This window comes from Microtus ochrogaster, chromosome 18, assembly GCF_000317375.1.
Source record: "Microtus ochrogaster isolate Prairie Vole_2 chromosome 18, MicOch1.0, whole genome shotgun sequence".
Lineage (NCBI taxonomy): Eukaryota > Metazoa > Chordata > Mammalia > Rodentia > Cricetidae > Microtus > Microtus ochrogaster.
Window position 1 is genome coordinate 29,266,149 of NC_022020.1, and position 11,305 is coordinate 29,277,453.

At 37.1% G+C, this 11,305-nt stretch overlaps 1 pseudogene; it reads right to left on the reverse strand.

The window, feature by feature from the left end:
• Window positions 1-10,147: 10,147 nt before the first annotated feature.
• LOC101986382 lies at window positions 10,148-10,382 on the reverse strand (annotated as a pseudogene).
• Window positions 10,383-11,305: the final 923 nt, after the last annotated feature.

Below are 11,305 nucleotides of genomic sequence, written 5' to 3' on the forward strand. Positions count from 1 at the left end.
ATATATATATATTCTCGTTCAGCCTGGCTATATTCTGTTAAGTCATTGGCTGAAAACAGCTTCTTCATTAACTAATAAAAACAACACATATTCAGACTTCCCACAGCACTCATGCTCATGAAGGCATATATGTGATATAGAACTCAGGTTCTGAGACATACCTGTGTTCCAGTTTCCTTGTGCATATGATGCAAGTGTACCATACAGAATGATTAAATGAAAGTGTTAACAGATTAAACAATTAAAAATACAGCATAGCAAGTTAAATTTGAATTGTGATTAAACAACAAATACTTTTAACATAGGTCTGGCCACTGAAATATATATTACAGTGATAACAGTAGCAGTAAATCAGACAACTTAATTAAGGATATCATTGAGTTTTGTATCTAAGTTATATTGTATCTCAGATCTTTCAAATTGTTTTCTTCTTAAAAGGAATCAAATGTGGAATGGAATTCTGTCCCTCCAACTGACTAGCTGTGTTGCTCTATATAAGTTCCCTAAATTCTTTGTGCTTTAGTTTTAATACCCATAATGTAGAGACAATAATAGCTCCTACCTCACAGGGCAATTGTGAGGATTAAATGCTCACAATGTTTATATCATGTAAACGGTTTAATTTGGAGCTCAGTGTGCTGTAAGATTTCACTAAACAGTAAAGCAGAGCATGAAGAGAAGTGTTTGTAGCTACTTAATCAAGTCTTTTAAATCTGTAATATAACTTATTTCCCTTTACACCCCCTTCTTGGTGCAATCTCACAAAACAAAATTAACTGATAATGAAGCTTTTAACTACTACTGAGTCGTTCTTTGCACAGCGTTTTCTGAGGGCTCAGTATACAAGAAGCTTGACCAGGTGCTGCTTGTGGAGATAAAAACATATAACTTCTCTTTGCTCTCATTTGGGTCATGCATGATAAATACTGATGGGGAAGGCTATGAAAATAGAGATAGTGCCTATGAAATTTAAATATCAGTTGGAAGGAGTTGCAGTTTGCTCAATGGCACAGTCTTTTGCTAGCATGTTTGAGGCTGAGGTTCAAAACCCAGCTCCATTGGGGGGATATAAGACATCAAAATAAGAGAATGAATTCATATATACCTTTAGAGATGCTCTCTTTCCAAAGTTAAATTGAAATCGTCTGAAAGAACAGTATATCCTCGGTGTCTTTTATAAGTATTAGTATTAGTAAATAGATATTTAATAGATAAAAATAGAAGGGATGATAGACAGGAATAGTTGGCTGGAATGTACCAGTTTTACTCTGTGATTAGAATTTTTGACGGCTTCTGAAGAGAAGACACGATATGTAGATAAACTTGGTTCTATTTCTCTTGAACTGGATGGTCACATAATTTTGTTCAAACTGTGGCATTTTCAGATGAGAGACTCAAGATGCTCTTAGTAATGGGAGGGGCATAAAAGCAGACTCCCAGAGCTTTCACAAGAAAACAAAAAAAACATTTGCTCCCTTTATTGGGGATGAAAATCTCTTGCTAACCATAAAGTAAGCAAAAAGTATGAGAGGCTTCAGGTATGAATTATAATCTTATTTTAGTGAATATATAATTGTGATTTAAGAGAAATGTGACTCATTGACAGCATAGTTTTACAATGTTTGGAGCTATAACTACCATAGATGGTAGTTTAATTTAATTATTTTTCTAGTTGATAGTTCTAGAAAACCATGAGATGTCATATGCTCTCAAAAGCAGCCAGACCAGAGGAAGCATCTTGGAGAGGCTCAAAAGAGCAAGCCTTCTTCAAAAGATTTTTCTCCAATCCTAACTCTCTATTCCAGACACCAAACTATGGCCTGAGAGACAAATCAGACCCTGGACCAGCATTTGTGAATACAGTTTTATAAAGCCAGGTCACATTCAATTGTCTATTTTCTAGCTAGAAGGGTGGCACCAAATACACTTGACAGCATGCACATGCTATGAAAACTATTACACCCACTATCTGACCCTGTACAGACAGATAAACAAACAAGCCTGTGGTCTACCCCTAGGAATAGTGTTGGTCTCTTTCAATGGCGTTGCCACTCCTTTACCTACTAATCATTTTATGTTGCATACAAAACAGTAACTGTGCGTTCTACATGTACAAGTTTTCTAAATCCTCACAATCTCTAGAAGGAATTAAGCAGTGTGTCTGGTTCAAAACGTGGTCTCTAGAAGATAATAACATACTCTGCCTTCTTATTTCATCACCAACCAAATCTACAGACTTAAATTATTTAAATGATCCACATGGTCTTTTTTTTTTATTTCATTTTAAACATTCCTTAGAAGTAGGTCTTCTTCTTAGTCTTTACTCTAGAATATGAAATATTGGTGTTTATAAAGGTCAGCATTTGAATTCAAGACAATCATTTCAGAGCAGCACTCAATAGAGTCTTATATTTAAATTAAAATGATTATTCATATATATAATATATTTATGTATAATAACCATAATGTCTGTATTACAAAAACACATTTCTTACAATTAGTAGTTTTCTTCATATATATATAATATTTATGTATAATAACCATAATGTCTGTATTACAAAAACACATTTCTTACAATTAGTAGTTTTCTCCAGCAAATAAAAAGGGGACTCCCTTACCTTGGCATTTGTCCCAAACCAAATTAACCTGTGATCCTGGGTGATTGTTCATCAACACTCAATACAACATATTGGTGACAGTAAAAATAATAAGACTGACTTATACTTGCTTTCTTGTTGGTTTAATTTGGTTGGGTAATTTTCAAGTTCATTTACCATCTGCATCTTTATTAGTCTGCCCCTTCCCAGCTTGACTAGGATTTATCTTGCTATATAGAAAAAGTAATCTTGCTCACATTGCTTTAAAGTGCGTCTCTTCCAGAGTCTTCTCGCGGTGTTTGGATAACAGTAATTGGAACAATTATTTATAATCGGGATGAATGTGGAAGCTGCTGAATGTGTTTACCTGTTGGAGAGCAACTATACCATTCACATTCCCTCCATTATTTGTGAATAATATGCATCTGCGTTTAGAAGATACCCTCTTTTCCCCCCTAAATAAATCGTAGTATCTGGTGCACGGAATTGTAGTTGATACCGGAATAAATCATTTCACACTTTGATAAGTCCTCACCTAGATGACTGGAAGTAGCTCCCTTTAAATGCCATATGCTAGCACAGCTGAGGTCGAGACTACATATTGCTTACCTTCTGCCAGCGATCATCGCTGAAATTACAAGTGGAAAAGAACGGCACCATGCCTAATTACTTCATCATCTACCTGCTAAAACTGGATGTGCCTTTTGGCCAATCTTCTATCACTTTCAGGATGAAGAAAACCCCAGATATAAATAGGGGTTTCACACACAGAAAAAGCTTTGTGAATTAACAGGAAGTACTTTTGCAATTTTAGAAAAGAGTTACAGTTCGAATCGTCATTATGACAAACGTGTCAGGAATCATGTAGAATGTAGAATGCAGATCAATAATTAATTGCTAGTCACTACATTTTCAATAGTGTAGTCATTGATAGAAGATGCAACGTTGTTCCTGAACGGACATGTAGGATTTTTTGCTAGTATCGGTACTTCTCTTTAGGGACTCTTTCCATTGAAACTTTATCTCTCTCCCTTTACTTTAGACAGGCAGAAATGTTCTACTTGTGGTTTCCCTTGATGTGGGGAGCAGGTGCTTCAAGCCCAAATCTGGAAAGATTAAAAGACTCATTTTATTGACCTTTCTCAAATAATCTTATTATATGATGATTCAAGACAGTTATTTCATATACATTTCCCAGTTTTTTATTGATCATAGTGAAAATATCAGGGGAAAACTCTAAATTTAATATTCTTTAGAAACATAAACCCAAAAATAAATTGTAAAATTGAGCAAATCAAATTTGTCAATATTTGCAAAGGATAATTGAATACAGTAAAGAAATAAGAGAAGGAAATTCATTGGATATACTTTACTGATGTTTCACGACATAAGATTTTCTTAGTTAAGTAGGAGTGATAAGAAACTTTCTGAATCTGATGTTGATAAAAATAAAACAATACATAATTTTAACATTATTCCTTTTATTTTCTTTTTTCTGGATTTTTGAGACAAGGTTTCTCTGTAGTTTTGGTGCCTGTCCTAGAACAGCTCTTGTAGATGAGGCTGGACTCAAACACACAGAGATCTGCCTGCCTCTGCCTCCCAAGTGCTGGGATTAAAGATGTGCACCACTACCACCCTGCTTTAACATTATTCTTGATGAAGAAAACAGGGAAGAATGATAACATTAACCACTTCTACTAAAGCTGTATTGAAAGGTCTATCAAACACCAAGAGAAGGGAGCATTCTGTGAAATTCTATCTGTCTTCCATCTATGTATGATGCAAAGACTAAAAAACAAGTAAATGAAAATTTGTTTTCTACAGATAGTATGATTATACACATAAAAATTCCTAAGCAACTTACTAAAACCTAAGAAAAATTATGAAGAGAATTTAATAACAGCTCATATTTTACATAGCATTGTGTTCTTTTTTATTCTATGAACTACCACAAACAAGTGGAAAACAACATTAAAAAATAATACTTACATCTTAAAATTTATGAAAATTCTAGGATAATTATAGCAAAAGACGTATGAGACCATACATTGGAACTATAAAATATGAAAGAGGGAAATTAAAAGAGATTTTAACAAATGCATATATCATGTTTTTGAGTTCAAAAAGGCATCTGTAGTCTTTTTAGGAGTTAGAATAGTTAATAATGCTGAAATATTTATTCTCAATGCATTTATCTTATATATTCAAACTTATTGCATCCAAATTCCAGGCTATAATTCTGAGAACTAACAAGCAGATTTGAATAGGAATTGAAAGTCAAAGATTTAGTGAGGCAGCTGTGGCACATACTTTTAATCCCAGAACTTAAGAGGCAGAGGCAGGTGGATTTTAGCGAGTTCTAGGCCAGTCTGGTTTACAGAGTGATTTCCAGGGTAACCATGGCTGTTACACAGATAAACCCTGCCAAGAAAAAGAAATAAAAAAAGAATGTCAAAGATCTCAAAACTCCCCCCAAAATTGCAACAACAGCAACATAACTGATATTTACCAATTCTACTAGTCTGGCTGACCAGCAAGTCTTGTGGAGCCTTCTGTAGTCATCAAGACTTATAGAATCAAACTTTAAATTTAAAGTAGTTACATTTTTATAGATGATGTATTCCTTCATAAACTATTTTATTAATTAAATTTGTTCTTTTGAAAATTTTAGACACATATAGGATATGTTCTGATTACCTTTCCACTCAATTTCTATTATCTCTTTTCAGTCCCGACAACCCCCATCTGTACAATTCTCTTTATTCTCCTGAAAAATTCATCATTCTCCCTATAAGTCCCTTTACAATTTTCACACGTTTTTCTTTTGGTTTCTGACCTACTGTGTTTAACCAGGGCCATTAGTATGACTTTGAGGTTAGAATTATCCATGGGAGCCTGGTGGGACCATCAGTGAATACACAACTGTAGATGATGATTATTATAATTTTATTATTAATGATGATGCTGAACATCAATCATTAGCCAATAGGTCAGCACTAAAGCATAAGGTCCCATAAACTACTCCCTGACTCATGCCTGAGTTTTGATAGGCAACGTCTTGTGTGCTTAGAATAAGTGATGGCAGGTGCTATGAGATTGTGATTGCAATAGCTATCCCGTGCACAGAAGACAGCATTTCACATGTCTTCAGCTGTCTTTTGGCACGTCTGTGGTGGTATTTTGGTTTTTTTTTTTATTCTTTGAGGATTATCCAAATGGAGCCTCCTTTTTCTGTGTTATTTCTTGAGGGTTAACCAAACTGAAGTGTGCATTGTAAACTTATTCTTACATTAAATCTTCTAAATTGTCTTTATGTCACCATAACAAATTACCCAATGATGTTCAAATTGCTCTGTGAACTTGCTCCCTCTTACCTCTTCAACTGGTTGGTGGAGCTGTGACTAATTTTGTCCTCTTCATGGTTCCTTAAATGTATGCCCTCCTCTGAGCCTTTGGGATTGTTATTTCATCTGTCTTGCACGTACTGCTGTGTTCCCTCCATCACTTGAACACTCATCTTAGCTCTGTACTTTAATATTGCTTCTCTGGTGAGGGTTTGTCTGGCTCCTCTCATTTACAATTAAAGTTTCTATCTGTTTTACACAGTCCAAACACCTTTACAGTAACTCTAGATTGGTTTCTGTCAGTGTGGTTAAAACATTGACTGAAAGCGACCTGGTTTAAAAAAAAAAAACTGTTTATTTTGTCTGTCATAAAGTCAGTGCAGGGACCCTAGGCAGGACCTTAGAGGCAGGAACTGAAGCAGAGGTCACAGAAGAAGTGCTGCGTACTAGCTTGCCCTTCATAACTCATTGAGTTTTCTTCTCAATGAAAGGCCAGGATTACTTTCCCATGGGTGGCATCACTCTAAGTGTGTTGGGCCTTCACCCTATCAAGAATTAATGAAGAAAATGTCCCACATCCTTGTCCAGAGGACAGTCTGATGGAGACATTTTTCATTGTGGTTTCCTCTTCTCAGATGATTCTAGCTTGTGTCACGTTCACCAGCACACCTGTGTTTCTTCAAACCTCTTGTCACCGTCTGAAAAAAATGTTTTTGTATTTGTTTAGTGGCAGTTTCCAAACATGGACTAGAAAATTCATGAGGGTGAGGGATTTTATCTTTTAGCAACTGTTCTTTACCACTAAAATAAGTGACTGTTCCACACAAGACACTGACTATATTATTTATTCAACAACACAGCAGATTGTATATACAGAGGACTTGAAAAAGTCTGGTAGAAAAGAGTAGCCATATTTTTACATGATAAGAAACATAAGATTATCCATATCTGCACTGATTAAAATTAATGAAAAAAAAGAGGCCATGAGTTTGAAAGGAAACAAGGGCAAGGAAGGATAAATGTGAGCGTTTGAAAAGAGGAGAGTGAGAAATAATGTAATATTATAATCTCCAAATAATAAAAGAAGTAATAAAAAGGCAGCTTTAGGATGATAACCAGAGGAGCACTCTGGGGAAAAAATGTGCTGGAGATTAACTGAAAGAAAATATCTTAAGTCAAATTAGGTACTAGTGAACAAGCTAATGTAAAACACCAGAATTTGTTGCATGATATAAACCAATCTCCATGTCTATCATCAGAGAAGTCAATTTTAAAATGTGTAATATATATAAATATATACACACACACATATATATACATATGTATACAAATGCACACTCACACAAACATATATCATGAGGTTTTGTTCGATTGTAAGAAAGGATTCTGTCTTTGTTAGGGCTTCTCTTGCTGTAATAGAACACCACCACCATAATCAACATGGAGAAGAAAGGGTTTTTTTCAGTTTACAACTCTCAGGTCACAAACCATTCCTGGAAGAAGTCAGGGCAGGACCGCAAACACAGAGGAACTCTGAAAGCAGCAGCTAATTTTGAAGGAATACTGCTTTCTGGCTTGTTTCCTCTTGGTTTGCTCAGCCTACTTTCTTATAGCACCTAGAACCACCTGCCGATGAGGCATGGCCCACAAGATGCTGGGCCATCATACATCAGTGAGTAATTAAGAAAATTAACTACATGCAAATATATGGGAGGCATTTTTCTCAGTTGAGAGTTCCCCTTTCCAAATGACTCTGGCTTGTGTCAATGTGACAATAAACTAGGCAGTACACATAAAATATCCACATTTGAAGAAAAATGGAAAAACTGAAAATATTCATGTTAGTCAAGATGAATGAGCTATGGAAAGAAAAATACTATATTTTTTCCCTCATGAGAATAATCTTCAGATTTAAATAAGAGGACGTGAAAATGGTGGAGAGATGGTTTATAAAGAGTAAAGGGATCGGGGTGATCAGGAAGGGGAAATAAAGAAATCTACTGGAAACGGTAAATTTGATTCAAAGTGCATGCTATGTGTGTTTGAAAACGTCATAATGAAAGTGTTCAATTAGGACATGCTAAGGAAATAAAGCCAAACAAGAATAGTAACAACAAAAAAAGGTACCAGCACTCTTAAACTAGAGGCAGAAGGCTTGGAAGAGGATCTGGATATGAAATGGGATGCTTAGAATCAACATAAATTAATGAATTGAGAAATGGGTGACAACGATGAAAGATCTAGCTGGGAAAAATATTGATCAGTTTTGAACACAGCGTCTCTATAGTGATCGCAAAGTACCCAGGATCGCCTTAGTCACCCACTGATGAGTGTCTGATGCTCTGATTGTGGCTGAGACCAGAGCTGATGGGGTGGTTGACTCAAGAACAGCTACAGAGAATGTGGCAAATATGTAGAGAGGATCACAATGTTCAAAGGTAGATGTTCAAAACAGTCTCCTCAGAGCTTAAAACAGTCCATCCTGCAGGGAAGCAAGTTAAGAAAAGAAGTAAACTACTGAAAATGTCTTCAGGAATTCCCTAAGACTGACCACACTCAATAGGTTTCTCCAAGAGTATGTAAGTAGTAAAGATTGCTGAGAGTTAACTCTCAGACCAGCTACACTGCGTAGGAGGCTCTCTGATGCAGACAGCATGATGTCCTCATGCTCACAGTTAAGCACTAGGGAAAACAAAAAGGTTAAAAACACAAGCTTGTCTCCTCGAAGGAACAACAGGTTTTCAACCCAGCAAACTAGGAATGAATGTAGTTTGTTACCTGTTGGTCTTTTGCTATCTGTAGAGCCAGCCCTTACCTAAATATGCCAGACTATTTCCCCCTAGACCTTGAGCAATGCTTCTCAGTCAACAAAACACAGCCTTAGAGTCAGGCAGTGATGGCACACACCTTTAATCCCACCACTTGAGAGGCAGAAGTTCAAGGCCAACCAGGTCTACAGAGCTAGTTCCAGGACAGGCTTCAAAGCTATAAAGAAATCCTGTCTTGAAAAACCAAAACCAAACAAGCTAGTGAAACCATCCTTAAGGGAGATGTTGTACTTTACAACAGCCTAGCTAACTTCTGTATTATCTGTAGGGCCAGACTAATCCCAACTCCCATGGCTTACCTCAGTCATTATCCATAGACCCTTATTATGATCACTGTTTCTGAGTTAAAAAAAAAAAAAAAAAACATGTTTAAGGGAGAGGCCACATGTTTGTAAAGAGATTCAACATAAAACCATTTTCAGCGTTGTTTTACACACATGATTGAGTTAATTATCATCAGGAAACTTTTTTTTCCACAACTGTGCTATTATGCTTAAACAGGGCTAAAATAAATAACTTGGGGTCAGACTCTAGAAGGCTGAACCAGCCTAGCTAACCGTGTCTTGTTGAACCAGATTTCCTTGCCTCTGCCAGCCTTAGTGTTTGCAAGGACTCCCACACTCAGACAGCCTGAGCTGCTTGGAAGAAACTCAACCAAGCAGCCTGGAAGAAACAGAGATTAGCCAAGGAGCCTGAGAGAAGAGAGACTGGCCAAGCAGACAGAAAGAAGCAGTGATCAGCTAAACTGCTTCCGAGACAGAAAAAATGGCTCTGCCACCTAGAAGAGAATCTTACCAACTGAGTCACGAGAAAAGGGCACTCTCCAAACTGCCGAGCTACTACACGGTGTACAGTGATCTCCAGGTTTTCAGCTTTTTTATGTTGTCACCCATTTGGAGTGGCCTACAGAGACACAGCTATTTGTGACTAATTTCTGTTCCTGTAAACAACCCTTATTCCTGTAAGTAATCCCAGCAAAACATGATGTTCACCAAGTTGGACACTGATGACATATGAGCTTTGATTTGTTATCAGTTCCCTATCTGAAGTGAATAGACATTTGCTCACGTTTCTCCAGAAATAGCTGCCACACAACAAACAGGACTTCACAAAATTTCTGCAATTACATGATTTATCCAAAGTAGAAAACTAGAAACAACTCTTTTTGTTCTCGTTTTGTTTTTCTTTCTCTTTTTTTGATTTTTAAAAAATTTTGCCAATAGTTTTAGTATAGTTTTCACACTGCTCTCAAGGGCACTAATGATACAAAGTCTGACTCTTCATCAGTCTGAAGAAGAGACATTCAGCTGAAATCCATCTGACTGCATGCAGATGCTGGAGTTAGTGGCACAGCACTCCTGTACTGTGTGATGTTTCATGACACCGCCCACCTGAATCAACCTGCTGGTGGTCCCAACGTTTCCATCTGCTTTTCTAACTGTTCTTTCTTTTTCCTCTTTGCCTCCACTGATTGGATACCCCAAATCCCCCGAGGATGAGGCCTCTTTCTGTCTTCTTTCTGCTGCCTCTGCCAGCTTTGCTTTTTTCTTCTCTTCCGGGCTCCGGGAAGGCAGTGTGGACTCCAAGGGGCATGGGAAGCACAGCCCCATGGGGAAGCTGGCGCCTCTACCCTGGCTGGAGATCTTTGTGTGGGGGGGATATGGCAGGCCCTGCCCAACAACAAGCCTTGTCTTTCTTTCAACAATGAAACTATAATAGTATACTTATATATACAATATATAATACAATACAATTGTGGAAACGAAAGTCTAGACACCAACTAATTTATTTCCCTTTTTGTTAAAGAAGTGATTAATAACTATACCTTTAAGAAAGTTTGGCTGTGTATGTCTCAACCTACCAATCAAGTCGACCACTGAACTGTGATCTTCATGTTCTTTTGAACTGGGAATCAGTTAAATCCAAACAAGAAACTAGGAGTGGGTAGAGCCACTACAGCATTGTCTGCACATCTAGTGGATATAATTTAACAGAGGTGTCCCAGTGCCTTTCAGAGTAACATCTCACTTACGAGAGAGAGCAAAAGAGAGAGAAAAAAAGAAGCCATGCGTCTCAAGAGAGATATGTCAAGATCTTTTATAGAACCACAGAAAATCATAGAACAAAGCAAAGCAACAACCAAAAATTCACTGAGAGTTAAAAGAAATGGTATGATTCAAGGTGAATTTCCTCTGGTTCTATGATTCAGCTTCTTTCCTCCCTTTCAAAGTACATGTTTCTAAGATATTTAAGCATCAGGTAGGGAGAAACGACATTACATTTGATGATTATTTTTCTAAGCTTTATAATCTTTTATTGTATCTCATGTATTTTTTTTTTCGAGACAGGGTTTCTCTGTGGTTTTGGAGCCTGTCCTGGAACTAGCTCTTGTAGACCAGGCTGGTCTCGAACTCACAGAGATCCGCCTGCCTCTGCCTCCCGAGTGCTGGGATTAAAGGCGTGCGCCACCACCGCCCGGCTGCATCTCATGTATTTCATATCAATGTGGCAAGCATGTGCTTAACCTAACAAT